Raw genomic sequence first — 20,579 nt, 5'->3', positions numbered from 1 at the left:
ATAGACAAAGCAAAAATCCCTTTGTGGTGGCACACACGTGGGTACCCTGCAGAGGCTCTGGGAACTCCATTCATGAGCAACCTGGCCAAGGCTATACTGGAAGCACATGAAATTATGGGAACTGAGTCACAGATCCCAGCACATACTGGATGCCTTTATAGGTTAAAAGTAAATAGTCTTTAGGAGACTTTTTTTTTCCCCCCATATGAAGGCAATTTGGGCTGATTATTTTGTTCAGGGCTGGACCCATGACGTTTTGTTGTTGCTTGAACTGAGTGGTTCATGTGTTAAAACGCTGTTCCAGGGCTGCAGCTGATTGTGTGCAGGTTAATAGACGAGCCTTTGTCAAGGACATTGTGCAAACACATTTCCACAAGACATTATTGTCTGGACACATGAGCAAATATTTGCCTAAAAAGTCTAATTAACCATTGTTCAAGAACTGCCACCTGCCCCTGGGTTTTCTGGCACTCTCCTGGAAGGGACTGAGTTGTACAGCAGTGCCTGCAGCCAACATTTCCACGGGAGCCAACTCCTGACCAATAATTAAGTAAACATTCAGCTTGCTGCCCATTATTTTAAATTTCTTTAAAAAAATAAAGGAAGTGTTACGAAGAAAAGGAGTAAAGGCAACCAGTCTTGCTTTAACAGCGCTACGGGAAAAGGAGATACGTGGCCGTGGGCTGACAGAATCCCAGAATCCCAGAGTCACTGAGGCTGGAAAAGACCTCCAAGGTCATCAAGTCCAACCTGTGATCCATCCCCACCTTGTCCCCAGCCCAGAGCCCTGAGTGCCACGTCCAGCCCTTCCTTGAGCACCTCCAGGGGTGGTGACACAAGGGACATGCTGGGATGAGCCCATCAGCAGCACAAAGAACGAGCCCATCTGTGTTGTAAAGTCCCTTTTGTCAGCTGAAGCCAGGAGAAGTGATGACAGTCACGATGCCAGGGGATGGATGGACAAAAGAGGATTGTGCAGCTGTCCTGGAAAATGTGGTGTGTGACATGCCAGGAGGTTGGAGCAGGAGCCCTTTTGAGCAATGTCCTTTTGCATCTCCAGTAAAGCTGCCCCAAACTGCAAATAAATGAGTTCAGAGACAAACATTCGCCCACCTGCCTTAATCTTAAAGATATATTTATACAAAGATTTATTTTGGAAAGCTACCCTCGCATTCAAAGTGGAAAACCAAATATTTTTGTTTGAGAATCTTGAAGTTAAATATTTTGTTGCTTAACATTTTGTCTTCTCAGCCCTTTCTAGTTGAAGTAGTTCAATGAATTTTATAAGAATTAAACAAAATATTTGGTCAATTAAAATAGGTATTTTTCTTAGTTATACCCTTTGGCTAGAAATTGTTTCAGGCACATCCACTCATGGAAACTATGGCTGTCCAGCACATTTTTTTTTTTTTTTTCCATATTTATATCATCTTTATTTCAAATTCCTTCTCCCAAAAATAAGTGATGTTACTGCCTGGCTAAGCTGTGCCATGGGTTTTGTGGAGGCCATTACTGGCTAGAAACATGTGGTTGTACTAGATGTACAATCTTGGTTTGCTCATAAAACATTCTGTTGCCAGTTAATAGAAATTATTATTACTTTTCACATCTCTCAGATTTCCCAGCTGAGCAGCTCCCCCAGCTCTGGCTGCTGCAATTCTGTTGCCCTCAGGGCTCAGTGGATGAATTTCTTTGCCCACTCCTTTGTTTCTTCCTCTCATACTCCCACTACCAGCTGAAATGGTCAAGTTTTTTCAGGACTTCAGCAAAATCTTTCTAATCCTGACCTCCATGTTCCAACTTGTCCCGCTGCAGAAAATAAAATTAAAATCTCTTCATTGTTGCTGAACCACAGAAATAGAATTATGGATGTTACGGAAGGGAATGGAAGGGATAATCCAGTCCCAAGCCCCCTGCCATGGGCAGAGACACCTCTCACTAGACCAGGTTGCTCAAGGTCTTATCCAGCCTGGCCTGGGACACTTCCAGGGCCCTGTAATGGTTTGAATTCACCCCATAGTCTCCTGCATTGCCACTGTCACCCCGTCCAAGCTCTCACAGCCCTTCAGAGACACAATCCATGCATGCTACTCTGTACCTGAGGATTTGTGGCACCTCTGTGCTCATCATCTCCACCCTTGCTCAGGAGATGTGACTGTCAGGTGAGGGACAGCCCAACCTACCCCAGAATGAGAATCAGCACGAGTTGGGTGGGGATAACTGTGCTTGGCCTGGGACACACACACTGACCTGAGGCCCTTCACTCCCGTCACCTTCCCCCTTTGATCCGTCCCTGCACTTGTGTTATGGCAACCACCAGTGCTGTTGACAAGAGGAGTAAAATAATGTCACCAAAAGTGCCCCAAAATAGCCTCCCCTCCATGGCTCCAGACGCCCTTTTCCAACGCCAGCTGTCAACTGCCCGCGGCAGGAAATGCTTCCTCCGGTGTGTTTTCCTCCTGAGGGACTGCGAGCTCCCAAACATGCCATTGTGCAGAGCAGGGATTCAATACACAAAAGGCTAAAAACTGCACAGCATCCTGTCCTTGCTGTTCCTAAAGCAGAGCCCTTCTCTCGCTCCGCGAGGTGCCGAGGGCCCCGCAGGAGAAGCGCAGGTGCCTGGGCCGGCAGCGCCGTTGTCACGGCGGAGTCACATCCCTGGGGATGAGTCCTGCACCAGAGGGGAGCACGTGGAAAACACAGCAACTCAGTGGGCTGAAATGTCCCTCCCTGCCCAGAAAAAGAAGGAAATGGGATGCTGAATGATTTCCTTGCACAAGGCCTGCTGAGCTGGAGGGAGGAGAGATGCTGATGACTTACGGTGATTCCTCCCAGCGGACTGCCTCGCCAACCTCCCAAAAAACACAGCCACGCTGTCCTTCACTGTGCAGGCTTTGCTGGCATCCTGCTCTAGGTTTGGTGGGGCAAAGGCCTTGGAAATGATTCAGTGTCCAGCCCCTTTGGAGAAGGGGACAGAGGTGGTGGGCGGCAACAAATTGCAGCGGAGTCATCGGGAGCGCGAATGGTGTAAATGCCAGGAAATATCCTCCTGCTGCTTATATTTAGTTACTGATAAGGCTACACCGACCCAGAGCATGCTGTGCCCTCTCCTGTGCCTTTCCTGCCTGCTGAGGAGCCAGGGGAGGCTTGTGCAAAGGTTTCACTGATGAAAGAGGAAATTATTTCTTGCTGCATGCCAAGGTTATAATCTGGAGGGGGGGGATTTGCGCAATTGGGAAGAACCTAGACTTTTCTTCATCTCTCCCGAGGAAATTGAGAAGCTCCATTGCCAAGTATCTGTTGGGAGAATCAAGAGGAAGCAGAGGTGTTTATCCTCTGGAGGAAGTGGGAGGGCTCAGGGGCTGCAGCAGTGACATTATCTCAGTGCAGGGCATGCCTGGGGCCATGCTGGGACTCTCATCCTGTTGCCTTGGAGGAGCAGGAAGCTTCCATCCCTGAGTCCTCTCTCCTGCTGGTGCCCATGGTGCACTGAGCCTCTGGGAGGTCAGAAACCCCGTGGGATCTTTTATTTTAACCTCTGCTTCAAAGACCATGTGTTTTACTGTGAGTTTGTGTGTGCGACTTGCTTCTCAAGCCATGCCCTCCACAGCCCCCTCATTCAGCTTTTCCTGTTGACCAAAGGTTTGATTTCTCTCTGGATGAAAAAAACAAACCCCAACCAAACAAAAACACCAACCCAGAAATACCTCTCTGCGTATCTTGCCCATTCCTACTCCAGCTTAATGGAAATGACTCTCTGAATTCAGTCAACAATTCTGTTTGGGCTCTTCTACTATCCACAGCTTGGGGATTATTCTTGTTATCCTGCTTTCATCTGCTCAGGAGCCATATGTGGCTCCAGAAGTATATTATATCACATAATTAGCATACAGGGCATGTGGTTTTGGCATTCCCTTCCCAGAGGAAAAATGACTTGTGCAATGCTGTGTGTTGATTTAGTGCTTTCAGGGTTTTCAGGATTCACTTTGGGGTTTTTTTCACATTCTCATTGCTCTTGGTGTGTGTAATAGAGGGTGACAAGGGCCCACAGCTCCTGTGGGCAGATGATTTCATGGTGCAGGACCAGCTCCCAGAGTTCCATTTGCTCCTGAATAGAGAAATATTAAATTTAGTGGGGAAGTTATTGGCAACAGTGAGGTCATTCTCCACCTCAAAACTTGAGGCAGAATTCAGAAATGCTGGGCTAAGACCTGTAGCAAGCCTGTGGTCCCCAATACTGCGAAGCAGAGCTGCCACAGCTTTATCCTGCAGCTGGTGTCCCCATGGGCTCGGTGGTTTTCAGAGGATCACAGAATGGTTTGCGTTGGAAGGGACCTTAAAAATCATCCAGCGACACCTCTGCCATGGCAGGGACACCTCCCACTGTCCCAGGAGCTCCCAATGTCCAGCCTGGCCTTGGGCACTGCCAGGGATCCAGGGGCAGCCCCAGCTGCTCTGAGGAATCACTGCCATCCTAAGAAAGAATTCTCACCTTAGATCCAATCTAACCTTGCCCTCAGTTGTTTTGAAGCCATTGCCCCTTGTCCTGCCACTCCACCCTCTTGTAAATACCTGGAGCTTTGTCTGAAACGCCCACAAATGCCACAGACTGCACCTGGAGGTGGTTCAACCCCAGATGGGGCTTGGCACAATCTGGTCTAGTGGAAGGTGATCCCTGCCCACGGCAGGGGGGTGGAACTGGATGATCTGTAAGGCCCAAACCATTCTGTGATTCTACCCTGGATCAGCTTTGCCCTCTGTCAGCTCTGCCAACTCCTACAGAGCCTTTCTAGGACAATGGAACAGGCTTTTCATGTATCTGCCCTTTCACACATAAAACCAAATTACATAACTGTAGCTCCTCTCAGAGTCCAGGGAACACATCCACAGAGGAGCACAGTTTGGCCTTTAAACAGGAGCACTTTCACTAAACTGAGCGATGCTGCAGTGGCAAAATGTGTTGTAAATAATTTATTTCACTTGTGTAACCACAATAAAGGAGAGCAGGAAGGAAAGGGCACCTGCATTTGCAACCAGCCAGATTGGCATCAGCCCTGGAAATGGATCTGGGCAGGGATCAGAATAAAACTGACAAAGCTTGTCCTTTGTGTATGACCTGCAATAACTAAAAGGGAGTGTAAACACCATCTAAAGCAAACAGCAAAGCTCCCTTTTCTTTCAGAGGCAGCTCGTGGTGAGGAGAGGGGCGCTGGGGAAGCTCTGGGGCTGCCACAGCCCAGCCACAGCTGGGAGCAGCACAGTCCCCAGAGTGCCCTGGCAGGAGCAGGACCCTGTTGGGTCACAGGGTGACAGGGACAATGCTTTGCCCCATGAGAAGCATCCAGAAGAGGAAAATTTTCCAGCAGAGGCCTGTTGCTGCCGGAGTTGGCAAATGAACAGCCTCTCTGACCAGGAGATACAGACCCTCCCTGGACCCCTCTCCTACTCTGGTCCCCATCCCTGTGAGGGGGGGACCATCATCTCACAGGAGCCCCAGGTCCCTCCAGCCCCCCAGGCACTGCCAGCTGCAGCTCCAGGCACGTTCTGCACGGCCCACATCCCTGGGCCCAGCCGGGCTTGTTTCATGCCAGCCACTCTGACTTCAGTCCCAGCTGATCACCAGCAGGCACAGCCTTCAGAGACAACAGCTTTCCCTTAAATCAAATCCTCTTCCAAGGAGAGAAACAGCAGAAACCCTAATTCTAGCCCCTGTCCCAAGGCCTGACCCTTCCATGCTTCTGGGGAGGCCCATCCCATCCTCTTGGCAAAAGCAAACCCATCCTCACCTCCCACCTGAAAGGAGTTTTGGTTCCATAATCTTTTGATCCCAAATACTCCACTGATATCTGATTTTAGATGCATTGGAGGCAAGACCTCTGACCCCAACAGCACTGCTCATGATATAACCTTAAATCACCTTATGCAGAAAACTGGGAGATTACTTCCCTCTTTTACTTTTCCCCAGAATAATTTAAATTAAAATGTGCAGTACCTATCCCTGAACCTAGATACAGTTTATACAGTTACTCCTAATAACCTTCATAAAGTCATTATGTTCATTACCTAATAAAATATAGTTGGGAGTCATAAAGATTATTTACATTAGATAGTTTTCCAGGTATGTGGAAAGCAGCTCAGTTCTGATAATCAAACAAGGTTGATCAGCACACCAATTTTTTTTTTTTTTTTTTTTTTTTATTTATTTAATGAGGTGATATTATTCCTGCCAGGTCTGGGATATTTCTCTGTACTTTGCTGACTTCCAAGAGCAGTGTACTTTGTTCCTTTGTTCCCTTCATGCTACAGTAAGCAAAGCCCTTCAAGTTTTCTTTGCTGTTGGGGCAGAAGGAGCCACCTGAGAGCTGGCCAAGGTTTCAGAGGGAGCCCTTGGGAGGCTGGGGGCGAGTGGTTCACATCACATCAGCACTGGCTGTGCTGTCCCACGGGTGTTAGCACAGGTCCTGAAGTCACCCTCAGGTCACAGGTGATGTGCCAGGGGCTGTGCTGTCCTTCAGCACCCAGGGACAAAAGGGACCCTGTCCTTGTCCCAGCAGGGATCCTGAGCACCCCTGCGGGGGCAGAGCGTGGCCTGACACAGCTCATGTGCTGTTGGGTCACCTCAGGCTGCTGAGCTCATTTCTTTGGCTTTGGCTTGATAGGAGGGATCTGCAAATAAGGCAAACTTGCCTGGAAATAGGCACCAGGGTTCTGTCCTGGGCTCTGCCACAGACTTCCTGAGATAGCGTGGGAAAGCCACTCCATCTCCTCGTGCTGGGATGGGGAGGGAGAGGGAATCTCTCATTTCTTCCTCCCTTTGTTCATCTCATCCTTTAAGAATTAATGGCTGCTTCTCAGTGAAGGAGTGTCCTGAGTCTGGCCACAGCCTGTAGGTTTCACTCTAAAACTGACAATGAATAGCAATAAAGGTAGCCACGAAATTGCTATCAGCAGATAGGAATCAAAAAGAAATTAAATAAATGGGATGCAGCTGAATTTTGTTACTTCTCCAGGTTTGTGGAGCTCTTACAGCAGGGAAGTGTGGCAGGTTCTTGTAATGGGATTAAAAGTCTCACCAGTATTTTGGGGTTTTTTTGAAAGCTTCATGTCCCAGAGTCAGGGGGTTTTAGCTGAGTCTCACTGAAAACCAGGTTTTTCTGCTTTTAATGGTCCAGAAAAACGCTTTGGAATATTATTCCTGGAGGAAGGGAGAGAGATGGAGAATGAGAGGGAGGGAAGAGAAAGGCAGAGAAAGAAAGAGGAAAAGAGGAAGAAATAAAGTGAGAGAGAAAGAGGCAGAGAAAGAGAGAATGAGAGGAGAAAAAGAGGGAGAGAGAGAAAGAGAGAGAAAGAAAGAGAGAAAAAGAGAAAGAAAGAGAGAGAAAAAGGAGAGAGAGAGAAGAAGAAAGAGAAAAGAAGAAAGAGAGAAAGAAAGGAAGAAAAAGAGAGAAAGAAAGAGAGAAAGAGAGAAAGAAAGAGAGAAAGAGAGAAAGAGAGAAAGAAAGAGAGAGAGAAAGAGAGAAAGAAAGAGAGAAAGAAAGAGAGAAAGAAAGAGAGAGAGAAAGAGAGAAAGAAAGAGAGAAAGAAAGAGAGAAAGAAAGAGAGAAAGAAAGAGAGAAAGAAAGAAAGAAAAGAAAGAAAGAAAGAGAGAAAGAAAAGAGAGAAAGAAAGAGAGAAAGAAAGAGAGAAAGAAAGAGAGAAAGAAAGAAAGAAAGAAAGGAAAGAAAGAAAATAAGAAAATTGTTTTGTTTAAGGTCTCATGATGTTTATGCCAGCCCTAAGGACTTCAGTGGGCGATTCGTGGTTTCTGAATGGATATCTTTGGCAGCACAGGAATCTTACTGAAGACTCTAAACAATTATATTCTCAAAGTCTCCAAATAAAACGCTTGTGCTTTAACAACAGTGGAAAAGTGAAAGGTTTGGCTTCTTTCCCTTTTGGATTAACAATGGCATGAATGGAAAACTGGTGCTGTGTGCTGCACTGATAAAAAGAGCAAACAGATTTGTTTCTCGCAGCGCTGGAGCACATCAGCCAGGAGGACCTGAGGCAGATTTCATCTGACCCTGCTGGCCTGGGCACAGGTTGTGTTGTTCTTGCCAAAAAGTGTTTCTGTAAGCTAAGAGATGCCACCCTCATTAGTTTTGAAGACCTGTTCTTCTTTTAGAGTGTGTAGCAGTGGAAGATCACTCTCCCACAGCTAGACTGGGACAAATCCCAGTCCAGGGCATAGTTTAGGTTTAACAAAGAGGTAAAAAGTCACAATAACTGTTAAATGTCCAGGGTTTTGCTCCCCACAAGCAAACCCACTCAGTGGATCCTGTTCACCTTAAGAACTAGAAAATCAGAAGCCTCATACAGACTGTTTTTAGGGCTTAATGCAAGGTCTTCTGGCCATCCCATGGGAATCAATGGATGTTGAGGGGATACTCCATGTCCTGCTCTGCTTCCCACGTGCCCCAAATCTGATGAGAGCAGCTCTTTCTCTAAGATCCTCCATCAGGCAAATCCCTGAGTTTTCCACTCCTCAATTATGACCATGAACTCTAGTCCCAGGTCAGCTTCGAGCCACAAACCAAATCTAAACTTAATCTGGATGCAGACCCAGCCCCTTCCCTCCTCAGAACACGCAGGAATTCTGAAGGGGAATTTTGGAATTTTCCATGGTGTGTGATAGTCTCTGCGGAGCAGCAGTGCGGGCAAAGCGAGCACGGAACGGGGGCTGTGGAGGGCCAGAGGGGTGGGAGCAATTGTTTGCTTTGTGGGTAATACCTTGGAAGTCCACGAGGCTTCCCTCTAGGGAAAACATGGGAAATGAGTGGTGGAATCTGTGCCTGTAACATTCTGTAAGGGCAGGGTTCAGCAGATGAGGCAGAGCTAGAAGGGAGCAGCAGAGGGGCTGTGCCGAGACCCCTGAAGGTTCTGTTTTCTTCACGTTTGAAACTTTAGGGAGGAAAAAGGGAATGTCAGCAATTTCTGCCTGATGTTTCCATCCTTTGGATTGTCCCTGTCTCTGGAAGAGTTTGCCCTGTGAACATTTTAAGTGCAGCAAAGTATCCCCAGCGTGTGAAAACTCAGCCCTGTTCAGAGCTCACACGAAAGGCTTCACCCAGCTCCTGGAGCTCACCATACCCCTGTGGCTGAGCCCTTCCAGTGGCCTGAGTGGCCAGAAATGCCTCTTTTACCAGGAATTCTCAGCTCTTTGTATCCTAAATGCCCCTTGGAGTGGTTTTTTCCAAATATATTTTGCAGAACTGTCAGACATCAGATGTGCAAGCACACACAAAACACAGTGGTGGGGTTGACTGGGGAAGCCCTGGGTAACTTTGCCCAGATATATATTCCAATTAAACATTGGAATGTTCAAATTCCTTGGCTGCTCTCTGGAGTCCCAGGTCTTTACCTTGCCTTCAGATCTGGATCAGACCAGAGCTGCTTAGGAGTGATTTTCCTTTATCAGCTCCTTTACAGGTAATTTACCAGCAGTCCAAGCTGCATATTTACTCTGAAGAGCAGAAACTCCATCTTTCAGATAAGATTACTCTCCTCCAAGTAAATATTGGGCAGAGCACATGGAAGGGATGAAAACTGCAGACAGAATGGAAAGGAAATGGCTGATCAGGCTGTTAGAGAGTTAGTTCAGGTTGAAATACCTTCAGACCTGGCCAGAAATGAGATTAGAGGGGAAAGCAGTTCATGGCTTTGCAGAACCAAGGGCAATGCTCTGCATTAGCCTGTGACCCTCTCAAAGTGTTCACCTGCCCAGATTGGTAGACTCAGGCACTGGAAGTTAATTTGGAAGGAGTCTGGAGAGCTGGTAGAAATACTCTCGAGCTAAACGTGTCTCCTCGCTGTGGCATCCAAAGTCACCCCAGCTCTTGAACAGAAAAATCAAAGCTTTAAAATCCTTGACTCTGCAGGGTTGCAGACACCAGACTCGCCCACTGTTCCCACAGGGGAACTTTTGGAGGGGCAAACGTTTGTAACAAGCCCTTTGCTGGAGGGAAGAATTCCAGGGTGCGGAACCTGGGAGAGAGACAAAAGGATGATGAGCTGCATCAGCTGCAAACCTGGCTGCTGCTTTTCCATGTGGTGCTCGGCTCCCCTGGAGACAGACACGTTATAAATACCTCAAGACAGACCCATTTCAGAGGGGTGTCTGCAGCTGTGGGGAAGCTGCAGATTGGAAATTCCAACTGACTTGTCATAGGCATGAAAAATATTTCCCAAAGGCGCTCTGTGCTTGGGGGGCTTTTCTCGAGCAGAGGCTTCACTGGTCTCATCACTCTGCTGTTAGAAAGGCTTGTGAGGGCTGCATTCGGCCCAAAAACTAATTAGTGCTGGAGTCAAAGCCAGGGTGATGATGTGAGGCTTGCCCTTGGAGCACAGTAATCAGACTGGTGGAGAATTGATGTGGTTAAAGAGGTGTTTGGTGCTATCACAGGGTTGTGAAATGGGGGTCAGCAGCAAGAGCCCTCATTGAATCACAGAACAGAATGTCCTGAGCTGGAAGGGACCCCCAGGATCATCCAGTGCCACCCTGGCCCTGCCCAGACCCCCCAACAAGCCCAGCCTGGGCATCCCTGGATGCTCCTGGAGCTCTGGCAGCCTCGGGGCCGTGCCCATTCCCTGGGGAGCCTGGGCAGTGCCAGCACCTCTGGGGAAAGAAGAGCCTTGCCCTGATCTCCAGCCTGAGCTGCCCTGGCCCAGCTCCAGCTGCTCCCTCAGGTTCTGCCCCCGGTCACACAGAGAAGAGATCAGTGCCTGCCCCTTCTCTTCCCCTCCTGAGGAAATTGTGGATTTGATGAGGTACCTGTGCACTTCACCAAATGTGCTTGTAGGGCTGGAATCACCCGTGTGACATCAGCCAGCAGGACAGTGCAGGCAGACACTCCCTGGAATGTCCAAGGCCAGCTTGGGTGGGGCTCTGAGCAGCCTGGTCTATTGGAATCTGTCCCTACCTGTGGCAGGGAGTAGGAACTAGATTGTCTTTAAGGTTCCTTCCAAACCCAAGCATTCTTGGATATGAAGATTATGTCAGTGCTCCTATCCCAGCCCATAACCAGGGAGACTTCCACCTTCAGCAGCATGATTTAAATCACCCCCAGTACATGTCTGAGCCATCCCCACACATTTGTTCCCATGCTTTGTGCTCCTGAAGGAGTGACCATCCCACCAAACCTGTCTGTGGCTGTCCTTGTAGGCCCCTACCTCACAGAAATGTGACACAGATTTTATCCTGAATTGTGAATCCCCCCTCTAAAACCTTTCTGGGACACACTGACATTACCACAAACGCAATTGTGAAGGCTCTTAACAGCCTGAAAGCATTTTCATTTTGGAGAGAGAAGGATTTATCACCCTGATGTTCCAGCAAGCTCAGTTCCAGGCAGTGCAATACCCAGGACACCCTCAGAGCCTGATTGTGCAAACAATGGGAAGAAGAGGAAATGATGCTGGAGTTTGTGCCTTCCCCTCCAAGAAGACGTGAATGAGAAATTGCAAGGCTGAATCATTTCTTTCTGATAAACCACTCTGGATTAATTAAACCTAATCACTCTAGCATGGCTCCTGATACAGCTGGTAAATTGTTACCAGCTTGCTGATAATGGTGCTTACGAAAAAGAAATCAGGCCACGTTTTTATTTGGGTTATCAAAGATTTCCACCCATCACTACCTTGTTCCTTCCTCCACCACAGATCCCCCACATGTGCCAAGTGCCACATTAACTATTTATGGGGTGGCTGCTGTCTGAAGGGGAAGAAACCTCAAAGAAAATTTGGATTGCTAGGTATTCAACCTTAAAACAAAATTAGAAATTTTGCTAGAAATAATTGGAGCATTGGAAATAATGCTCTGCCTTAAAAATCGTGTTAGAGCTTTTTGTGAAGATATTTTTATTTAGAGAATTTAAAAAGAGCTTGTTCACAGAAGAAAAGAGGTTCAGTGTTTGTTTTTAACAGGGTTTTTCGTCCTAGTTGGTCACTGATGGTGCTTATAAAAAACAAGAATGAAATGGTGCAATGTTCCTTTGCTTCCATCTTTTTTTGCACTACCACAGAGTTTCTCCTGCCCAGACACACATTACCATAAGGTTTGCAAGTGCTCTTGGGGCCCTGATTACATTCACTGCCTGTTCTTGCCAAAATGTAAAGTAAATTATTTTCATATATATTTTATGTGTTCATAAAAAGCTATGCTCTACTTGACATCTGTTATCTGGATTAAGGCTTTTCGTTCAGCTGGCCAAAAAGAGATGGAAGTCTGTGGAGCATTTCATTCTCCACAATCCACAGATGATGGTCATTTGTCGGGATGCTAATATGAAAAAAAAATCCAATAAAACAAGCAAGCAGCTTTTGGACTTAAATAAAACAACAGAAAGGGGAAGAAATACCAGGCCCTCTTCCATAATGCTCTCCCATTTATTGTTTTTGTCTGTGTGGTCTTGTGATCATAAATGTTGCCATTACAGTCTCCATGACTTTCTTGCATCTATCACCGAGAACTTCTGGTAAAGGGAGAGCAAAATGCAGCTCTTTGAAGGTCCCCTCTGAATTCAAATGCCTGAAGTGAAAATGAGCATTGAGCCAGCTCAGAATTGCTGCTACATTTACTAGAACCAGTAATGTCCAGAGTTATTTCCACCCTGCTCTTTTACAAAGTCACATGATCCCATTTCTCCTCCACCAACACTCTGGATAAATGAAAACCAGACTCATAATCATACATTCAATTTTATTACCTTGCCACTGTGTGAACAGGAAGGCTTCAGAGATTAAATGGCATTTTAGATAAGGAGAGTGAGCAAACCATAACAGCTTCAACGTCAACAGCAAGAAAGGGGGAGCATTTAAATAAATTATTGTGGGCAAGAACTATTTCATACTGTCAGAACATAATTGGGTCCATAACATGGCTGATACACTGATGGCCATGAAAATTTCATTACTTATGAGCCACTGAATGAATGATGCAGTCTCTGATGGCTGCAGAATAAAGTTTATAGACCAGATTCATTGCTGGCACAAGGAAATGGAGCTTCCATGGAGCTGCCCTCATTTGTTCCAGCAGTGAGCTTGGCTCACCATCATTCCAGCATGGATCCAGAGTCCCTTGAAGTCGATGGAAAGGGCCCTTGACTTCAAGGGACTTTGGATCATGTCTGGGGTACTTTGTGTTTTGCCAGCAGCTGAATTAGTCACAGCACAGATCGCACACGCAGCGTGGTGACACGTGGTGACCCAGGAGTGGGACTGGAAATGCATCCCTAGCAGCAAACACTCTATTTCTGTAACCCAAACCCGCATTTGGAGCTGCTCTCCTCACATTTAGAACATTTCCACTTAGTGCCAGCCCCTCAGTTTGTTTGTAGTACAAATCCTTGGAGAATGTTGTTCCATCACCCCCTCAAATCTCTCAGTAGCTGCCTGAAATTGAAACTATTTTGGATGAAGCTTCATCAGAAAAGATGCAGTTATAAATGAACATGTTCTTGCCCTGCACTAGCTGTCTGTTCCCTAAGCCTAACTGTGAACATCATATTCCCAAGAAAGCTCTCTGGCACAAGTTAGGTAGGAGAAGGATGATGGAGGACAAGATCACACATTTTCATGGCTGGTTGGTAGAAGGAAGTTGCTGAGCTTGCTCTTCTCAAACTAGAAATCAGATTTTATCCTCAGATACAGTCCAGCCTTAGAGAGGATCCATCTGAGCAAAAAAAAATCCAAAGGAAATCCAACAAACTGATAGTGAGGCCCTGGCACAGGGTGCCCAGAGCAGCTGGGGCTGCCCCTGGATCCCTGGCAGTGCCCAGGGCCAGGCTGGGAACACCTGGGACAGTGGGAGCTGTCCCTGCCCAGGGATTTGGGAACTAAATGATCTGTAAGGCCCCTGGAGGAGATAAAAGATCTCACACACACCACCTCTCAGGCAGCATCAAATGTATTAAAAATGTCTAATTTGACCTAAGTGTGACCTCACCAAACTAAAACTCAGCTTTGACACCTGGTGTGGACACCCCCAGCTTTGATCTGCTGGGTTACCCTGGATGTGTTGCTGTGCCACAGCTTCCCAGCTAGGAAGAGGAATGACAGTAAATCACCTTGAATGCCTTAATGAAGCACTAAAAAAACTCCCTTTCCAAAGGGCAGCAAAAGCAAAACCAGGCAGGGATGCTGGTATTTAGCAGCTGTGTTCAGGTATGAGATGACTCTTTGGTAACGGGATGGTGGTGTCACAATGCAGGTTTAAAAATAGGCACTTTCAGAATATGAAAGTCTGCAGACAAACTTGTGAAATACCAGTTCAATCACTGACCCTGGATTAGCAGTGAAGTCTAAGTTCAAATTCCAGCTAAAAGGCCAAATTCAGGGCTGTAAAATACAATGTTTAAACAAACCTGTATCTGACAGCAACTGATCATCACCAACCAGAGTCAGAGCTGGCTGAAATTCTTCTGGGTTAGCATGAAACTACTGGAAGTTTAAAGCTTTTTCAGTTTTTTGTTGGGATGGCTTTTTTGGGTTTTTTTTCCTTTTTTTGTCACAATCTTGATAATGGGCTTATTATGGGAGTTGTAAAATTTCATTGCAGCTCATTCGTCTCTTGAACAAAATGAAGCTCATTTTTCCAGTGGAAACAGCCTGGTCTTGATGATCCTTCCCTCTGTGCCAGAGAAAAGGTTCAGCTGGCTTTTTGGATCAGTTTTACGGCCTCTTTGCAAAGCCAGGATGCTGCAGAGAAGGGGAACCGGGGAGCCAAGAATTTGGCCTCTGGATTTCAGTGACATTAACACCCAGAAAGAATTCCTGGGAAGGACCACTTCCATGAGGGAAGCTGGAGCCGTTCCTCGCAGTCTGGGGCTTGTCTGCACATGCAAATAAACGCATCTGGAATAAGAGGAGCTGTAAATTTAGAGTGTGAGAGTGGTAAAATGGAGCGAGGCATGTGACAATGTGATTATTTCTTTTTTATTTCTGCTGGAATTGCTCAGTGAGGCAGGGAAAGACACCCACATTCCAGCCCCCCAAACATCCATAGGCACTGCCACTGTGGGCTGAGTTCCTCGGAGTTGTTAAATGATTGTTCTGGGATAACTCACGTGAATACAAACTCTCATTTTGCTGTAGAAGTGGGGAATGGCAGAAGCCTACCAGGGAACAAATTCAGCTCGGTTATTTCCTCTCACAGTGAAAGGTTTGCCCTGGTTTGTGATGTTTGTATAAATAAAACTGCCTGGGTAAAGAAATCGGCCTTTTATTAATGGACATTTCACGCTGAGTAAACTTTTTTTCCAATGTATCAGAAGGCTCAACCATGTCTGGGTTTCCAACCATTGGTTTGGAGTGTCTGTTCTGGCTTTCAAAAACTCTGGTTGCAGGAGAAAAGATCAGCTGTCATATTCAGCTGTCATATTCCCAGGAATAAGTAAAAAAATGGATTTAGGACAATTTTCTAGAAAGAAAACACAACTTTCTTTATCCTTAGGTGTTGTTTATTTGGAGTGGAATTCAAGTCTCAGTTCTGAAGTGCTCCACACATAGGGAAGATATTTATTTCTCCCCTTCTTCCTTGTCTGACTTTTGGAAAGCATGTTCCTTCTTTTTTCAGCCATAAATTATCACATTATACACTGAAATCTGCAGCTTTAGAGATGCTTCATGTTCATGCAGAGCTCCTGGGGCTCTCATTTGTTGTTCACTGCTTTTTTCAGGCCACTTGGGGTTCAGAAGAGCTCTGAATCCATGGAACAGAGCAGAGGGGAGAGGGAGGGAAGAAGAAATTGGCAATCTCATTAGGAATGACACAGCCTCCATCCTGACCTTCCCCAGACACCTGATGGTGCTGCACTGAACCCAGAGTGGTTCTGGCACACAAATACCAGCTGGACACACCTTGGGAAGCCAGAATTCCCTAAAACCCGTGCTCCTCACCAAAAAAAAGCAACTTTTTGTCTGCAGCTTTCCACTGGAAAACTATCCTGAGTTACAGCAAGCACCTTTCAGAGGCAGTTATGGTGTGCAGGGTTCTTCCTGAACTTTTTCTGCCATCAGGGTAGCATTTAGGATTTTTAATTTTTTTTTTTTTTTTTAAAAAAAACATCTGGGTTTTTTGGTTTTTTTTTCGATAACTGGCGAGATCAGTCATTTAGCATGAATCACCTAATTCATCCCAGATTTTGGACTTTGGTATTTATTTTGAGATATTTCTTATTTTGGAGCACAGCAAAGGGTACATTTCTCAGACCATTTTACCCATTTCATCCCGTAAGGAATGAATAACAATTACCTAACTTGAAGATTGTTGCTTAACCACAGTTGTTAAGTGAAATCATACTCTGCTCATGGTTCAAGTATACATCTTTGCAGCAAAGGAAAGATAAATAAATTATGATCCTAACCAACATTGGATAATTAGATGCTTAATGTGAGCAGGAGAAGGGAAAAAACATTGAAATTGGTCTATAGGAGTGAACAATTTGTACTGCAAAAGCCAGCAATGAGTTCTGGAGCCATCTGACCTCTGTAAAGTCCTTTTAAAGGAATAAAAAACTCAACATTATAGTCTGAGGTTGGTGGGTTCCCCAGAGAGAGCAGATATCCAGCGAGAGTGGCCCAGGAAAGTTTCTTGCTGCACCCATTGGACACTTTTTTCTGCTTGAGAATCATCAGAGCATTTCCACAGCACAGGATCTCAGCACCAACACACCTCCATGAGCTGGTTTTGGCTCCCTCAGAGCCTGTCAAAACCTTTAATTTCATCTGGAGCTTTGGGAGTGCCAGGAATTGCTCCATTGTGCTGCTGGTCCTGAGGATGCTGACCTTGGGCACACAGGTAGAGCAGGGATGGGTTTGGTCCAGAGGGAATAATTGATGGCAAGATGTCTTTTCTACTCATATTTCCTCAAACACTTCCCTCCTCTCAGTGCAATTAGGGTCAGCCATCATGTTTGGTGTGGATAAGTGTACTCAGGGAATGGCAAAGAAGGAATGAAATCATCAGTTCTGTGATCTGGTGAGGGACACAGCCAGCACTGAGGAATTTAAAAGTTCAGGGTTGAAAGAAAGCAGAGGAATCCCATTTCCCTGTGTCTCCAAGAGCATGAGTGTGTCTAAAGAGTAAAAAAGCCAAGTGTTGGGAGGAGAGACAAAAAGCCCCTGCAAGTTGTGCTGCTGGTGGAATTCCCTTCCCTCTGTGCCATGTGCTGGCCTGAATGGGAACCTGTGACATGCTGGAAATGCTCCTTTCACAGAGGTACAGGATGTTCAGGCAGTACCTTTGGCATGGAAAGGGCTCTGTTCTGGTAATCTCATATTTGCAGAGAGCTTCTGCTGGAGGCTGAGCAGGCGAGGCAGGGGAAAATTCCTTTATTCACATAACCCCAGCAACAAGAGGGTGAGCAGGACACAGCCAAGCAGGACAATAACAAGGGATAAGCAAGAGCTGGGGCACACACTGAGCTGTTTTTTAAACTTCTCTCCATCATGGATTTGTCAGAGCCATCACAGAGCCTTACCTGTTCCCCCCACGAGCTCAGGCTGTCATCAGGCTGACACTGAGCAAACACACAAGGCACAGGGAACATTTGCTCAAATACAGGACTTGCATTCACTTTTCCCAGAGCTCTGAGTCATCTCAGCAAATCTGGGAGTTGATTTTTGTTGTTGGTTTTGTTTGTTTTGTTTTTTTTTTTAACCTGGCATCCTATGGGAGTAACAAAGGTTTGGTCATGTGGATGTGTATAATGTGTGTGTTTGGGTTTTTTTTTTCTCCTCTGTTTTCCCATTCCCTCTCCCAGTATATTTTACATCTAATGGCTATTTTTCCTCCTAATTCTAGCCAGAAAATTAAGAGAACCATGTTTTACTGGAGACCACTCTGCTCCCCTGTCAAATCCTTGGCTTCCCACAGACATCCCTTGGGAAGATGAAGTGAAACATTAGTGAGGGATGGTGGATTTGACTCTGGCACACTCATCCTCTGCAAGGAAGCTACAGAAGTGAAACTTCTGTAATAAGTGATGCTTATTCAATCACCTAGCTACAGAGAAAAAATAAATACATTTAAAAAAAAAATTTTTAAAAAGCAAAAAACAATGAGTTATTGAAGCCAAAGCCAAAGATAATAGTTCAGAGACAGTCCATGAGGTGAAATAAGTTCTCACTGAGTTGGGAGCTGTAAAGTCCAAACAATAAAGCTACTTTAAAAATGTTCTGCTCACTGATAGCTCATAAATAAAAGAAAACATAAGTATGTCATAATCTTCAGAACATTTTTTTAAAAGTGAATGACTGGATTTTTTAAAAAGTCTGACTTTTAAATAGTGTCTGGAAAGGAGGATTTACTTTTTAGACACGCTCATGCTCTTGTTCACACAAGGCAATAGGATTCCACTGCTTTCTTTAGACCCTGAAATTGTAAATTCAGGTTCAACAGTCCTTGCTCATGGGTGAGACAGCTTTGGGATGCCCCCCAAAATTTTGCTTTTTGGCTCCCCATCCCATTCCCTCTCAGGCAAGGTAAATGCCCAGAGCTGAGGTTGCCACAAGCAGTGAGAGGGGGTGGTTTGCTGCTGGTTCCTATCAGATCCACGTGTCCTGACATTTTCCCACTGTTGCCCTGCTGGGCTTGGAAAGAGCAGTGGAAGTTACACCTGCACAACAGCAGGAGGGAAAACATCAGCTCATTCCAGAGCAAGGCTTCTTTCTCAAGCTGAAGTCAGTAAATATTATACCAGTGTGTGTATATAACGTTACTGTGCGGACTCTCACACCACCTAATTTAGATGTATCTTTAGAATTTAGATATATCTTCATTCTGTAAAAGATTTCCAGTGTTTTCACAGAATTATCAATGTTGAAAGAGACCTTAAAATCATCCAGTCCCCCCCATCACCCAGCACCACCATCATGACCCAAAACCCTGTCCCCAGGGGCCACATCCAGATTCCTCCTGGACACTCTGAGGGACAGCAATTCCAAACCTCCCTGGGCAGCTCATCCCAAGGCCTGACCACTGTTTCTTTGACTTTTTTTCAGTATCCATCTTGAGCCTCCCCTGGAGGAGTTTAAAGCCTTTTTCTCTCATTCCTTCCCTTGGGACATGGCAGCAGAGCCCAACCCCCACCTCACTGCCCAATCCCATCAGAGAGCTGTAGAGAAACAACTTTATTCTTTCTTTTTGTAGAGAAACAGCTTCTCTCTCTTCTCTTCTCTTCTCTTCTCTTCTCTTCTCTTCTCTTCTCTTCTCTTCTCTTCTCTTCTCTTCTCTTCTCTTCTCTTCTCTTCTCTTCTCTTCTCTTCTCTTCTCTTCTCTTCTCTTCTCTTCTCTTCTCTTCTCTTCTCTTCTCTTCTCTTCTCTTCTCTTCTTCCTTCTTCCTTCTTCCTTCTTCCTTCTTCCTTCTTCCTTCTCTTCTCCTTCTCCCCTCCTCTTTTTTCCCTTCCCTTCCCCTTCCCCTTCCCCTTCCCCTTCCCTTCCCCTTCCCCTTCCCCTTCCCCTTCCCCTTCCCCTTCCCCTTCCCCTTCCCCTTCCCCTTCCCCTTCCCCTTCCCCTTCCCCTTCCCCTTCCTTCCCTTCTCTCCTCTTTCTCTCCTCTCTTCTCTTCTCATTGCAGGACCAAAAGGTCAAAGAAAAACATTTCTGATTTCTTTTTTTCTTTCTTTTCAAAGCTTTTGCTTTAAGAAGCTTTAAGGTGCCTTTTTCCTCCAGGATAATCAGATGACTGGAATGGCCTGGAGAACACAGCGACTGAACTTTGGGATTGGTGCACAAAGGGATCAGGTCATGTTTCTGGAGAAGAACCAGCTCACTTGCTCGTGGTCAAGCTGGTTTATAGTCAATACACAGCTGTGACAATTATTTTAGGAATGATCTGAGTCCTTATCTGGATTAAGAGAAAAAAAATAGGGTTGCTTCTTTGATTATCAAAACATGGGTATTCGGGCTTGGCAGATGAAGAGTTAAAACACCTGTGCACCTTCACCCCAGCATCCCAAAGCATCTTTGAGTTGTAGGACACAAACTTCAGATGGATGAAGTGACTGCAAAAATTCTTGGAGCACATTATGTTTCATCACACACGCAATTTATGTGTGTGATGAAACAAGAAATCAGGAGAAGCGATGGAAAAACTTGAAATTAACAATCCATAATTTATACACATCCTCTATATAGGATTGTAAACCTGTCTAACCACACACCATAAAACAACCTGGAAATTCTTTCCACAAATGCCAGGCAGACCCTGCCTACAGTGGTTTGAGAGAACTTGTTCACTCTGTGGTGGATGCACTCTGTGGATTAAGTGAAGTTTATATTTTCAAACAAGTACCTGGATATTGCCCAGAGAAGCTGTGGCTGCCCCTGGATCCCTGGAAGAGCCCAAGGCCAGGTTGGACGGGTTTGAAGGAACCTGGTCCAGTGAAAGATGATCACTTCCAATTCAAAGCATTCCATGATTCTATCACTCTGTGTATGTTTTCCCCCACAGGAGAGCTAAAAATTTATATAAATGAGCGGTTGTAAACTTCTCATTCCCTTCCTCACCATCACCTTCCTGCTCCACTCACTGACACCCCACA

This window comes from Cyanistes caeruleus, chromosome 3, assembly GCF_971803275.1.
Source record: "Cyanistes caeruleus chromosome 3, bCyaCae1.hap1.1, whole genome shotgun sequence".
In the NCBI taxonomy this organism is placed as follows: Eukaryota; Metazoa; Chordata; class Aves; order Passeriformes; family Paridae; genus Cyanistes; species Cyanistes caeruleus.
This window is presented reverse-complemented; position numbering follows the sequence as displayed.